Genomic DNA, 15,135 nt, shown 5'->3' with positions numbered 1-15,135 from the left:
GGGTTAAATAAATACTCTATTTTAATAGTACCTGCAGAAAAAAAGACTGTAGTAACTCCCTCGTTAAAAGCAATTCACAAAGTAACCATGACATCCCAGAAATTTCCAGGGGACCTATTTTCCCGTTGCGGCTTCCCTGATAGCTCAGTTGGTAAAGAATCCACCTGCAATGAGGGAGACCTGGGTTCGATTCCTAGGTTGGGAAGATTACCTGGAGAAGGGAAAGGCTACCCACTCCAGTATTCTGGCCTGGAGAATTCAATGGACAGTCCATGGGGTCGCAAAGAGTCGGACACGACTGAGCGACTTTCACTTTATTTTCCGGGTGAGCTCTTCTGTACTGCTCGGTGATGGTCTTCTGATCCTGCCTACTGTCCCTGTCAGGTGGACAAGACACAGCAGACAAGAGGAGGAGGCTTTTTCGGCTTTTACAGTAGGGGATGGGCAGAGAAGAGCCAAGAAAACCTCTAAGTTCTAAAAACGTAAATGGAGGACGTCCCTGGGTGGGCTTGACCCACCAACCTTTCGGTTAACAGCCGAACGCGCTAACCGATTGCGCCACAGAGACTAACGAATGGCACAACTCTCTCAACGCCGCAGAGAAGAAACAGCCCTTCCACGCTAGGCGGAGCCACAGGGCTTTCCCCGGACTGCTGCTGCTGCTGCTAAGTCGCTTCAGTCGTGTCCGACTCTGTGCGACCCCATAGACGGCAGCCCACCAGGCTCCCCCGTCGCTGGGATTCTCCAGGCAGGAACACTGGAGTGCTACACCCTCTCAAACCCTCGGACAGCCGGAGAACTGACTTCGACGCAGCGCGCTGGTTCTTGTGGGGAAGCCGGGAGTCGGGCGATTCCGAAGCCAGAAGGGCAGCTGTTCGTCCCCGCCGCGCCTGGCTCCACACTCGCCGCAGATGCAGCGCCCCCGAGACGCCCCGGGCCTGAGCCGAGGTGGCCTGAGGGAAGCTGAACCCCCGGTGGGCCCTGTGACGGCTCTCCGATTGCTTCGCTGGCGCTGCCCTCCCTCCGCTGGTCCGCGGTCGGTGGGGCGGGAGCGGGAACCAGGGGTGCGGGGGATCGGTCTGAAAGGACAAACGCGAAGAGCCGGGAAAGAAGCCGGCGAGGTGGGGACCAGGATAAACAGACTTCCCGGGAGGTCTGTGCAGAGGCAAGTGCCTGTTTGGGGAGGCAAGATTTGGTTTCTGTTTTGATTTAGTCACCATGTATCAAAATTGAGAGGAGGGGACTGGATAACAGAGCGCAGATGAAAGAAAGTCTACGAATACCTGTTGTCGTCCAGCAACAGCTCAGTGACTGGAAGGAATTTACGTCCGCCTTGTCAGAGCAAGGGCTGCGATGGCGGCAGGAGCCGTGGCGCGCCGTGATCGTATAGTGGTTAGTACTCTGCGTTGTGGCCGCAGCAACCTCGGTTCGAATCCGAGTCACGGCACTCTCATCCGTCACTCCTGACGGCTACTCTCTTTTTACTTCGTCTGGAAACTTGCACAATCGTAACCCCACAGAGTACTCATCTCAACGTTCTCATCCCTGGTCTGAGCAGGAGGAAACTGAAGGCGGTGGTTTCTCCTTCTGTGCTGCTGTGACAGAGGGAAGCCCAGCAAGGAGCCGCCTGTGCTGTAAATGGTGGAAAGCCCAGTTTCTTTGTTACTCAAGATGGGCAGGACAAAGACCCGATAAAACTTGTATCAGATAGGCGACTCCTCCTCCCTAGACTTGTTTTGCCGGTTTCTTCTGGGCTCCTGGGAATCTCTGCTCCGAGGACTTTTTCAGTCCTTGGCCATTGTTCCCTTCCTAGTCCTCGTACTAACCTCTCTAGTGCCCTTCGTTTTACACTCTCAAGGATCTTAAATGCCTGTGGGCAGCCACTCACTAGACAAACGGTATCCATCAGGCCGGGACTACTGGAGGAACTTAACAATCACCGCTTATAAGTGATGAAGAACGGTGACGACAGCACCCTCTGCTCTGACAACCAACTAGTGGAAACAGCGAACATGTGATTCCTCCGCCTGACCACAGCTTTGCTGGCAACAGACAGGAACCTTATACGGAGAGCAGGACCCAAAGCGGGGAGTTTGGGTCAATCACAAATGGAGATCAGACTTGAAGATTCCCTGAGCACAGAAACCTGTTTAGCTGTGCAAGCAAAAGCTCCCTTAGCTTATTTTGCAAAATGAGTGAAACTTATATTGTTTATGCCTCTGAAAACCAAAAACAAAACAAAACTCTTCACCCAAATTGATTGAAAGCAACCACTTTTCACCAAGTTCCTATCACGAGGAAGACTGCTTTATTGATACAACCAATCATCGGTGAAGAATAAACAGCCACTACCTCCTCACTGTATAAGCTGCTTTATAACAGTACACCTCTGAGCCTCCTTCCCTAATTTGTTGGAACACTCCCTCTTCCTGAACTGTCTTTTTGGGCACCATCAACCTTTACTAATTGCTGCTTTGGTGACCTGGTGGTTTTACTTAAGCTGTATATGGACTTTGACAGTGCCTCAACATTTTCATCTATCAGACTGGTCCAACAAGGGAACTCCCAGCCCTACTGTTATTTTCCCCTTTGCCTGGATTTAGTGACTACTCAATCAGCAATGAGGAATCATTAAAATCATTGTCATTGTCATTTTCCTCTGATTTATTTGTTAACAACTACTGTCCAGACTCCTTTCATTTGTATATTTGCCTCTTATAGAATGTCATGGAAATGGGATCATAGTGCAAATACTGTTTGTTTTCACACCTCTTTATCTGCATAGTCTCTCTGACTTTATCCATTGTTGAGTAAAGCAGATTTTATTTCTCTTTCATTGTTGAGATATATTCCATGGCAGTAACACAGCACACTCTGTTTACCATTCACTCAATAGAGAGCATTTGAGCTGTTTCCAGTATTGGCTATTGTGAATGAAGCTGCTTTGAACATTCTCTTCACAAGAGATTTTGTAGACATAGATTTTCATTTCTCTTGGAAAAAAAGAAACCTAGGTGAAGAATTGCTGGTACCAAAGAGTAGTATATACTCAACTTCATGAAACATTAAAGCCTTTTCCAGAGCAGTTGTACCATTTTATATTACCCCCAACAATATGAATGAGAGTTGTGGTTATTCCATTTCTTTGCAATACTGTTGGAGTTTCTTCTCCTTATAATTTTAGCCATGCTACTAAAAGAGTAGTGGTATCTCAATGTGGTTTTGAGGTCCTTTTCTCTGACAGCTACAAATAATGAGCACTGCTTGTATCCTTTGTTGGCCATGTGCATATCTTCTGAAGTACCTGTTCATATCTTTTATCCATCTGAAAAAATAAAAAGTTGGTTGTTGTTTTAAAAAAATTATTCCTGGGTTGGAGAAGGTCATTATACATCATAATCATGGGAGGTGGGGTTGTAAGCTATGTTTTGTGAATATTTTCTTGTCTGTAGCTTGCTTTTCCACTTCAGTGGCATCTTTGGCTGAGATGACATGGTTAACATTGATGATGTCTAATGTATCATTTGTCTTTATTTTATATTCTTTGTGTCGTGGTTAATAAATCTTTCAATTCAGTTCAGTTCAGTCATGTCCGACTCTTTGTGACCCCATGAATCACAGCACGCCAGGCCTCCCTGTCCATCACCAACTCCCGGAGTTCACCCAAACTCTTGTCCATCGAGTTGGTGATGCCATCCAGCCATCTCATCCTCTGTCGTCCCCTTCTCCTCCTGCTCCCAATCCCTCCCAGCATCAGAGTCTTTTCCAGTGACTCAACTTTTCGCATGAGGTGGCCAAAGTACTGGAGTTTCACCTTCAACATCAGTCCTTCCAACAAACACCCAGGACTGATCTCCTTCAGAATGGCCTGGGTGGATCTTCTTGAAGTCCAAGGGACTCTCAAGAATCTTCTCCAAAACCACAGTTCAAAAGCATCAATTCTACGGCGCTCAGCTTTCTTCACAGTCCAACTTTCACATCCATACATCACCACTGGAAAAACCATAGCCTTGACTAGACGGACCTTTGTTGGCAAAGTACTGTCTCTGCTTTTGGTCATAACTTTCCTAATAAATCTTTGCCTACCACCAAATCACAAAGTATCCTCAAAATGCCTTCTAACTTTTATGTCTGGGTCTATGATACACCTCAGACCAATCCTTGTCTGTGAGATGGAAATAAACTGCCCCGTCCCCAATATTGAACCTATTTCCTTTCCCCATTGAACTGCTTTTCTTGAAAATTCATTCACTTACTGAGCTAGGGTCAGTTTCAAGTCTGTCAACTCAGTCTATTTTGTATTTCTGTACATTGATGCCACTTGCACTTTGTTGGTCTATAGGGGGTCATAGTAACTCTTCTAGTTAGGTAGAGCAACAAGTTTTCCTGTTCTGTTCATTTCCACACCAAATGATACATTTTGCAACATGTAATAACTCATGTAACCAACACCCCGGCCAAGATATGTCATCACTTCCTCTTCTGCTTTCCCTTGGGGACGCAGGCCCTCCCTCACATGTACTGGCTGCCCCCTTGTGGCCAAAGATCCTCTATTGCTCCCTCTTTGGAGAACAAATTCCCAGTTACCTGCAGGGCTGAAGAACCTGCAGGAAAGACCTACAAGTCTCAAAGCACTCTGCATTTCCAGATGATGGGGTTGGTAGGTTGAAGGTGGTGAAGGGAGGTGAGGAGGCAGCGGGAAGTTAGCTCAGTTTTTAGTCCTTTGATCAAGAGGAAATCGTGCCTAGGGAAGTTCAAATACTACCAAATGGGAAGACTGGGGATTGCCTATTTACTGGGACCCAGGCCATCCTTGTCTGCTTTGTCTACTTGGGTAGACTGGACAAGGGGACTCCATTCCCCTTCACTAGCCAGGGGGAAGTTTCAGAGGTGGTGGACTTCAATGGTAACTCTAGATCCTGAAACCTCATAGGATTTTTCTTCACTGTCCCTTTGATCTCTCTTCCGCCTACCCAAAAAGAGAGATTCACTGCCTTTCTTTCTCAATCAGGACACTTTTGGGGTCCACTGGGGACAGGACTGAAGTGGGCATCTGGTTTCCCTTAAGTGTCCCTCCTGGTTTGGGTGTCTCAGGAGCTCAGGCTGACCCAGTATGAACTGCCAATGGGCGGGACGCTGGGAGACCAGAGGCTGCAAAGCAGGGGGCTGGAGGTGTGGCCTCACATGTTGGACACCATATTTAAACTCTACTCATCCCTGTGCACCTCCTCCTCAGGGAAGCCTAGGGCAGCCCAAATAGAGTAGCCTAAAGCTTCTCTGCAGGCTGAACTCAAAGAGACCTGAAATTCCAGATGGGAGTGATAGGACCCTCATTGAACAGACCCGGCATCTGGCTGCCCTTGGTGGGCAGGCTCAAACAGGTTGATTTCAAGGATGGACACAAAGAAAAGGCTTCTTTGCCAGACTTTATCAGAGTCACCCACCTTCTCTGAAATCTCACCCACACCCCAAACACCACCCTCAAGATGAAAAAGATAAAAGACATGACATAACCAGTTTTCCAGACACTGTAAACCAGACAGCAAAGGACAGCAACCCGTGAGACATGAGAAACAAGATGAGCCCTGCCGCTGACCCAGCGTACTGCTTTCAGAGAGTGTCCAGGCTGCCCACCACGAGGAGGGGATCTGAGGCCAAATCCTTGGATGGTGAAGGTGAATCCGAGTGTTAGTTGGACAGCAAGGAAGCTAGAGTCCACAGAACAAAGATCCGGTGTTAAGTGGATCAAAGATCCAGAGCTATGAAAGGGTCTGCCTCAAATACTCATTAGAATAGTGGTCAGAGAATGCTTGTGAAGAAGCTGCCTGAGGCCAAGGAAAGAAACCTTTTTAAAAATCATGGTACAATGCCTAGTGCTCACACAAGACAGGCAATGGTACTCCCCCCACAGCCAGACTGCACTACTCATAATTCATGGGCCATTGGGAAGAACATTCAACAAACTCTCATTTCAGTAGTGGGAATAATCACCCTGAGAATAACCTACCTAAAAAATGATAAAAGCAAGATCCAAAGGGGTCTGTTTACAAGTCACTTAATTGTACCCCAGAACAAAACTCAAGATGACTTATAGGAATGCCAAAAGAGCTAGTGTCTAAGAAGAGAAACTGACAATGTCTGTCAAAGAATGCCAAGAATGCAAAGAGGCAGGAAAATGTGATGTGTTAAGGAGGAGACTGATCAATCCATTGAAACTGAACCACAACTGACATGATGTTATAATTAGCAGAAAGATAGCTATCACGACTGTGTTGCATATGACCCAAGAGTTAAGTAGAAATGTAGAACATATACAAATGGCCAGAAGCAAACTTTAAACATAGAAATGATAACATCTAGTATTATATAATTCACCAGATGCAATTAATAGCAGATTAGACATTGCTGGTGTATGGGGTGGGGGTGGGGGAAGATTAGGGAACACAAAGCCATGAAGAATTGACCATATCCAAAATGAAACCATACACATACACAAAAAATGTTTTTTAATGAACATAGCATGTCTGAGGGATAGGGTATGTTTAAAAGGTCTAATATATGAGTAATTTGGAGTTTCTGAAAAGACCAGAAGGGAAGAAATAATTTTTTGAGAAACATTCACAGAAAAATTTCCAAAGAGCCAAATGAACATTATGAGCACAAGAAACATTAAACAAACCACAGGGAGCCACATCAGAATTAAACTGCTCAACTCCATTGAAGAAGAAAAACATTTCCAAAGAAGTGAGCAGGAAAAGACAGTACAAACAGAAAATGAAAATAAAGATTATGTTAGATTTCTCATCAGAAGCAGTGAGAAGACAGTGGAGCAACATCTTTAAAGGACTGGAGGGCAGCAGTCAACCTAGAGTTCATGCCTCCTCCCCAAGAAATGTCTTTCAGAAATGAAAGTGAAAAATGACATCTAAGACCAACCTACAAATGCTAAAAGAATTCATCACCAACAGACACACATAGTAAGAAATGTTAAAGGCGTCCACTGACCTCAGATGGAAATCTGGATATACACAAAGGCACCAAGGACAACAGAAAAGGTGCCTGTGTGGGAAAATACATAAGCTTTTTCTTATTATTTCAGTCTCTTTAGAAACGTGGGGCTAATTTTTCTAATCATGAAGGATTGTGGGGTTTATGACAAGTAAAATGCATGATGACAATAGCAGAAGGGTCTGCAGCGAAGAAATCTGAAGATGTGAACTTGAAGGCAGATTGTGATAAGTTACAGATGTCTGCTGTAAAGCTTCAAGCAGTCACTTATATAAGAAAAGAAAGACTAGATAGCTAATAAGCCAACCAAGGAGTAGAAATGGGATTGTATATGAGCCATGTAAACACTGTCAGGTCAGTTCAGTCGCTCAGATCAGTTGCTTCAGTCCGACTCATTGAGACCGCATGGACTGCAGCTCAACAGGCTTCCCTGTCCATCGCCAGTTCCTGGAGCTTACTCAAACTCATGTCCATCGAGTTGGTGATGCCATCCAACCATCACATCCTCTATCATCCCCTTCTCCTCCCACCTTCAGTCTTTCCCAGCATCAGGGTCCTTTCAAATGAGTCAGTTCTTCCCATCAGGTGGCCAAAGTATTGGAGCTTCACTTTCAGCATCAGTCCTTCCAATGAATATTGAGGACTGATTGATTGGTTGGATCTCCTTGCAGTCCAAGGGACTCTCAAAGAGTCTTCTCCAACACCACAGTTCGAAAGCATCAATTCTTCGGCATTCAGCTTTCTTTATAGTCCAACTCTCACATCCACACATGACTACTGGAAAAACCATAGCTTTGACTAAATGGACTTTTGTTGGCAAAGTAATGTCTCTGTTTTTTAATATGCCATCTAGGTTGGTCATAACTTTTCTTCCAAGGAGCAAGCGACTTTTAATTTCACGGCTGCAGTCACCATCTGCAGTGATTTAGGAGCCCCCCAAAAACAAAGTTTCTTATTGTTTCCCTATCTATCTGCCATGAATTGATTGGACCAGATTCCATGATCTTAGTTTTCTGAATGTTGAGTTTTAAGCCAACATTTTCACTCTCTTCTTTCACTTTCATCAAGAGATTCTTTAGGTTTTCTTTGATTTCTGCCATAAGGGTGGTGTCATCTGCATATCTGAGGTTACTGATATTTCTCCCAGTAACCTTGATTCCAGCTTGTGTTTCATTCAGCCCAGAATTTCACATGATGTACTCTGCATATAAGTTAAATAACCTGGGTGACAATATACAGCCTTGACATACTGCTTTCCCAATTTGGAACCAGTCCATTGCTCCATGTCCCATTCTAACTGTTGCTTCTTGACCTGCATACAGATTTCTCAGGAGGCAGGTCAGGTGGTCTGGTATTCCCATCTCTTGTAGAATTTTCCAGTTTGTTGTGGGTCACACATTCAAAGGTTTTGGTGTAGTAAATAAAGCACAAGTAGATGCTTTTCTGGAACTCTCTTGCTTTTTCGATGATCCAACGGATGTTGGCAATTTTATCTCTGGTTCATCTGCCTTTTCTAAATCCAGCTTGCACATCTGGGAGTTCACAGTTCATGTACTGTTGAAGCTTGGTGTGGAGAATTTTGAACATTACTTTGCTAGCATGTGAGATGAGTGCAATTGTGCAGTAGTTTGAACATTCTTTGGCATTGCCTTTCTTTGGGATTGGAATGAAAACAGAGCTTTTCCAGTCCTGTGGCCACTGCTGAGTTTTCCAAATTTGCTAGCATATAGAGTGTAGCACTTTCACAGCATCATCTTTTAGGATTTGAAATAGTTCAACTGGAATTCCATCACTGCTAGCTTTGTTTATAGTGATGCTTCCTAAGGTCCACTTGACTTCGCATTCCAAGATGTCTGGTCTAGGTGAGTGATCACACCATTGTGGTTATCTGGGTCATGAAGATCTTTTTTGTACAGTTCTTCTGTGTATTCTTGCCACGTCTTCTTAATATCTTCTGCTTCTGTTAGGTCCATACCATTTCTCTCCTTTATTGTGCGCATCTTTGCATGAAATGTTCCCTTGGTATCTCTAATTTTCTTGAAGAGATCTCTGGTCTTTCCAATTCTATTGTTTACCTCTATTTCTTGGCATTGATCACACTATGCATTGTAAACACCGTGTGATAGAGCAATTGCCCTTCCAGGACTTGTCGCTACAGAAGACCTTGTACAAGGGGCCAACGATGTATGTACAAGGATGACTACAGCATTATTTGTAACCATGAAAGCAGATGGAAAGTGTTAAATAAATAGTGTTAACAGTACGCGCAAAAAAAAAAAAAAAAAAAAAAAAGACAGTAGTAACTCCCTCGTTAAAAGCAATTCAGAAAGGAACTATGACATCTCAGGAATTTCCAGGGGACCTATTTTCCAGATGAGTTCTTCTATCCAGCTCGGTGATGGCCTTCTGATCCCGCCTTATGTCCCTGTGAGGTGGACAGGAAAGAAAAGCCAAGAGGGTAGGAGTGAAGGGGCCCTTTCCCGCCTTTACAGTAGAGGATGGGCAGAAAAGAAAGAACCAAAAAGCTTTCACTTCCTAGAAAGGTGTAAGCGGAAGGCGTCCCTGGGTGGGCTCGAACCACCAACCTTTCGGTTAACAGCCGAACGCGCTAACCGATTGCGCCACAGAGACTGACGAGTGGCACATTTCTCTCAACCCCATAGAGAAGAAACGTAGCCCTTCCACGCCAGGCGGAGCCACACGCCTTTCCGTGCACAACGACACCGGCTCAAACCCTCGGACAGCCGGAGAACTGACTTCGACGCAGCGCGCTGATTCTCGTGGGGAAGCCGGGAGTCGGGCGATTCCGAAGCCAGCGCCTGGCTCCACACCCGCCGCAGATGCAGCGCCCCCGAGACGCCCCGGGCCTGAGCCGAGGTGGCCTGAGGGAAGCTGAACCCCCGGTGGGCCCTGTGACGGCTCTCCGATTGCTTCGCTGGCGCTGCCCTCCCTCCGCTGGTCCGCGGTCGGTGGGGCGGGAGCGGGAACCAGGGGTGCCGGGGGTCGGTCCGAAGGGACAAACGCGACGAGCCGGGAAAGAAGCCGGCGAGGTGGGGACCAGGATAAAGAGGCTTCCCAGGAGGTCTGTGCAGAGGCACGTGCCTGTTTGGGGAGGCAAGATTTGGTTTCTGTTTTGATTTAGTCACCATGTATCAAAATTGAGAGGAGGGGACTGGATAACAGAGCGCAGATGAAAGAAAGTCTACGAATACCTGTTGTCGTCCAGCAACAGCTCAGTGACTGGAAGGAATTTACGTCCGCCTTATAAGAGCAAAGGCTGCGACGGCGGCAGGAGCCGTGGCGCGCCGTGATCGTATAGTGGTTAGTACTCTGCGTTGTGGCCGCAGCAACCTCGGTTCGAATCCGAGTCACGGCACTCTCATCCGTCACTCACTGACGGCTGCCTCCTTTTTACTTCGGCTGGAAACTTGCACAATTGTAACCCCACGGAGTACTCGTCTCAACGTTCTCATCCCTGGTGTGAGCTGAAGGAAACTGAAGGCGGTGGTTTCTCCTTCTGTGCTGCTGTGACAGAGGGAAGCCCAGCAAGGAGTCGCCTGTGCTGTAATTGGTGGAAAGCCCAGTTTCTTTGTTACTCAAGATGGGCAGGACAAAGACCCGATAAAACTTGTATCAGATAGGCGACTCCTGCTCCCTAGACTTGTTTTGCCAGTTTCTTCTGGACTCCTGGGAATCTCTGCTCCGAGGACTTTTTCAGTCCTTGGCCATTGTTCCCTTCCTAGTCCTCGTACTAACCTCTCTAGTGCCCTTCGTTTTACACTCTCAAGGATCTTAAATGCCTGTCGGCAGCCACTCACTAGACAAACGGTATCCATCAGGCCGGGACTACTGGAGGAACTTAACAATCACCGCTTATAAGTGATGAAGAACGGTGACGACAGCACCCTCTGCTCTGACAACCAACTAGTGGAAACAGCGAACATGTGATTCTTCCGCCTGACCACAGCTTTGCTGGCGACAGACAGGAACCTTATACGGAGAGCAGGACCCAAAGCGGGGAGTTTGGGTCAATCACAAATGGAGATCAGACTTGAAGATTCCCCTAGTAAAGGAAACTGTTTAGTTGTGCATGTAAAAGCTCCCTTATTTTGCAAAATGAGTGAAACTTACCTTGAGCCATTCTTGTTTATGCCTCTGTAAACCATAAACAAAACAAAACTGTTCACAAAAAATGATAGGAGGTAACCACTTTTCACCATATCCCCATCACAAGGAAAACTCTGATATAACCAATCACAGTGAAGAATAAACAGTCATTGCCTCCTCACTGTAAAGCTGCTTTGTAACAGTACACCTTTGAGCCTCCTTCCATAATTTGTTGGAACACTCCCTTTTCCTGAACCATCTTTTCGGGCACCGTCAACCATTACTAATTGTTGTTTCGGTGACCCCGTGTTTTTACTTCTGCTGTATTTGGACTTTGACAGTGCCTCAACAGTTTCATCTATCAGACTGGGCCAACAAGGAAACTCCTCATCATACTATCATTGTCCCCTTTGCCTGAATTTAGTGACAATTCAATCAGCAATGAGGAATCATTAAAATCATTGTCATTGGCCTCTGATTTGTTTGTTGATCATCACTGTCCAGGCTCCTTTCATTTGTATGTTTGCCTCTTCTAAAATGTCATGGAAATGCAACCATAGTGGAAATACGCTTTTCTACACCTCTTTATCTGTATAATATCTCTGACTTTATCCATTGTTGTGTAAAGCAGATGTCATTTCTCTTTCATTGTTAAGATATATGCCATGGCAGTAACACAGCACGGTCTGTGTTACCATTCACTCTATAGACAGCATTTGAGCTGTTTCCAGTATTGACTATTGTGAATGAAGCTGCTTTGAGCATTCTCTCCACAAGAGATGTTGTGGACATAGGTTCTCATTTCCCTTAGGGAAACAAACAAACAAACAAACTAGGTGAAGAATTGATGGTACCAAAGAGTATCCTTATGAAAACTACCAAAGCTTTCCCCAAAGCAGTTGTACCATTTTATATTACCCCCAACACTATGAATGAGAGTTGTAGTTATTCCACATTTTTGCAAGACTGTTTGTGTTTGCCCTCCTTATAATTTTAGCCATGCTACCAAGATTAGTGGTATCTCAGTGTGGTTCTGATATCCATTTCTCTAACAGCTAAAAACACTGACTGCTCCTTGTATGCTTTGTTGCTCATGTGCACATCATCTTTTCTGATGTACCTGTTCATATCTTTCATCCATCTGAAAAAAGTTGGTTGTATGTTCCTTAAAAATAGGACTGCACATCATCTTTTCTGACGTACCTGTTCATTATCTTTCACCCATCTGGAAAAAGTTGGTTGTATGTTCCTTGAAGATAGGACTTTCCTGATACTAAGAATCTGCCTGTGATGTAGGAGACCCTGGTTCGATTCCTAGATTTGGAAGATACCCTGGGAAGGGATAATATCCAGTCCAGTATTCTTGGGCTTCCCTTGTGGCTCAGCTGGTAAAGAATATTATTGGACGGGAGGAGGTCATTATATATTATAATCACGGGGAGGCAGGATTGTAAGCTATCTTTTGTTAATATTTTCTCCCTCTTTGTAGCTTGCTTTTCCACTTTAATAGCATCTTTGACCGACAAGATATGGTTAACATTGTTGAAGTCTAATTTATCATTTTTCTTGATTTTATTTTAATACATTATTTGTGTCCTGCTTAGTAAATCTTCGCCTATGACCAAATCACAAAGTATCCTCAAAATGCCTTCTACCATTAACTTTTATGTCTTGGTTTACAATGTAACTCAGACTGATTCTTGTCTGTGAGATAGAAATAAAGCTGCCCCATCCCCAATATCAAACCTATTTCCTCTCCCTATTGAACTGCTATTCCTGAAAACTCATTCACATTATTGAGCTATGGGTTTCAAATCTCTCAAATCAGTCGGTTTTCTATTTGTGTACCCTGATACCACTTGCACATTGCTGATCTATAGGAGGTCATAGTAACTCTTATAGTCAGGTAGAGCAAGTTTTCCTGTTCTGTTCATTCCCACACCGAATGATACATTTTGCACATGTAATGATTCATGCAACCGTCACCCAGGCATTGCTTCCGCCTCTCCTTTTGCTGTGGGACACCAGCCCTTCCTCACAGGTACGGGCTGCCCCTTTGTGGCAAATCTCCTCTACTGTGGCCTCTGGGGAGACAAATGCCCAGATGCCCACAGGGCTGGAGAACTTGCAAGAAAGATGTGCAAGTGCCAAAGCAGTTTGCATTTCCAGATGCAAGTTGAGGGGTGCTGGTGGTGAAGGAGGGGTGAGCAGACAGCAGGAAGTTAGCTCACTTTTCAGACCTTTGATCAAGAGAAAGTTTTCTTCGGTAATTTCTAACTGTGGAAAGTACAAAACTTTGTGCTATTTAACATTTCCTCTTCTTTCTAGGGAAAGAGACTCCAATGGAGGGTACCTAATTTGCAAAGTTGATCATTGGGTGTGATGTTGAAAACTGAAAGTTAGGCGAGAGCTCTTGTTTTGTTTTGTGCGCATAAAAGAAGATGAGGGAGAACAGGAGATAGAGAGAAGGGATAATAGGCTGGAGCCTGGAAACCGATCTTAGGGTCTGGCCCTGGATGTCAGATTTGGGGGAAAGAGAAGCCACTGTTGATCATATCCAGGAAAGAAGGACTTTAGTGGAAATAGAGATGCTTAAGGCCATCTTATGACATTTTGCATACATTTATATGTAATTCTTCTTTCCCTTTTATTTTTCTAGATAAGGCTCGGGTGAGATTGATTCGTTCATTTCTTTTTGGAATGCACGTTTCAATAAAAATGAGTACCATACTTCAAATAGTCGTCCATGAACCTCATAGACTCTTCTTAGATTCTACCAGCTGTGCATTAAAAGTAAAATGGGCCCAACCTGGGGACCCTACTTGGGAAAGTGCAATGAATTTTAAAGGGGTGGGTGGGAGAGAAATGAGACACTCTCAATAATACTTGCTTTCCTTGCTGTAGTGCTCCACACCTGCTCAATCCTTTCAGTCAAATAAGAGCAGTTGGGAAAATAAAAAGAATTCAGTTAACTGCATCCTGGAAATGTATGGAAATCATGCCTAGGGCAGCTCGAGTACTAGCAGATGGGAAGACTGGGGATTCCCTACTCACTGGTAGCCAGGCCATCCTTGTCTGCTTTGTCTATTTGGGCAGACTGGACAAGGGGACTCCATTCCCCTTCACCAGCCAGGGGGATAATCCACCTTCATTGGTAACTCTAGATGCTGAAACTTCATAAGATTTTCTTCATTTTCTCTTTGATCTCTCTTCCGCCTACCTAATAAGAGAGGATTCACTGCCTTGTTTCTCAGTCAGGACCCTTTTGGGGTTCCTTGGGGACAGGACTGAAGTGGACATCTGGTTTCCCCTAGGTGTCCCTCCTGGCTTGGGTGTTTCAGGAGCTCAGGCTGACCCAGTATGGAACTCCCAGTGGGTGGGGCCGCCTGGGAGAGGAGAAGGCTGTTTGCCAGTGTGGCTGGAGGTGTGGCCTCATGTATTGGACACCCCACTCAAACCCTATTCTTCACATGCACTTCCTCCTCAGGGAAGCCCAAATAATGTAGCCGGTAAAGTTTCTCTACAGGCTGTACTCAGAGACAGGTGAAATTCTGGAAGGGGTGAGAGGAGCCTCACTGAGAAGACCCAGACTTATTCCTGGCAGCCCCTAATGGGCAGGCTCAAAAGAGGTTGATTTCAAGGATGGAGACAAAGAAAAGGCTTCATGGCAGGAAAAACCACGCGATCTTGAGATGAAAATCTTCCATCCTAATGTCTAGATGAGCAGGGGGCCGAGTTGAAACCACCGCTGCACCCTGACCAGGAGAGTCATCTGCCCAACTTCGGAGGCCAGGAACAGGAGAGACTGGGCACATCACTAAAGTTCTCTATCATGAGCGCTTGGGCTCCCACCCTCACTCCCTGCCCGCTCTATGACACTAGGCCCTGTGTGGAAACATCTTTTACTTTTTAAGACTGGGGGAAGGGGGATGGAGAGTTTCTCCCTGGCATTTAGTTGGAGGAAGGGTGAGGAGGGGGGATCATTAACCATGCTTCGGTCCTCAGGCAGAGTCCCATCCC

The 15,135-nt window shown here is 45.5% G+C and overlaps 4 non-coding genes across 4 annotated transcripts; 2 read left to right on the top strand and 2 right to left on the bottom strand.

The window, feature by feature from the left end:
* Positions 1 to 494: 494 nt before the first annotated feature.
* On the bottom strand, positions 495 to 568 carry TRNAN-GUU (transfer RNA asparagine (anticodon GUU)). Its single transcript has one exon. It is a non-coding gene; the product is annotated as a tRNA-Asn (tRNA).
* Positions 569 to 1,375: 807 nt separating this feature from the next.
* TRNAH-GUG (transfer RNA histidin (anticodon GUG)) lies at positions 1,376 to 1,447 on the top strand. Its single transcript has one exon. It is a non-coding gene; the product is annotated as a tRNA-His (tRNA).
* An 8,118-nt stretch (positions 1,448 to 9,565) lies between these two features.
* TRNAN-GUU (transfer RNA asparagine (anticodon GUU)) lies at positions 9,566 to 9,639 on the bottom strand. The gene has a single exon. It is a non-coding gene; the product is annotated as a tRNA-Asn (tRNA).
* A 673-nt stretch (positions 9,640 to 10,312) lies between these two features.
* On the top strand, positions 10,313 to 10,384 carry TRNAH-GUG (transfer RNA histidin (anticodon GUG)). The gene has a single exon. It is a non-coding gene; the product is annotated as a tRNA-His (tRNA).
* The last annotated feature ends 4,751 nt before the right edge of the window (positions 10,385 to 15,135 follow it).

The sequence above is a fragment of the Bubalus kerabau genome, chromosome 6, assembly GCF_029407905.1.
Source record: "Bubalus kerabau isolate K-KA32 ecotype Philippines breed swamp buffalo chromosome 6, PCC_UOA_SB_1v2, whole genome shotgun sequence".
Taxonomy (NCBI): Eukaryota; Metazoa; Chordata; class Mammalia; order Artiodactyla; family Bovidae; genus Bubalus; species Bubalus kerabau.
The sequence above is the reverse complement of the archived record's forward strand: the minus strand, read 5'-3'. Positions and strand labels throughout refer to the sequence as shown.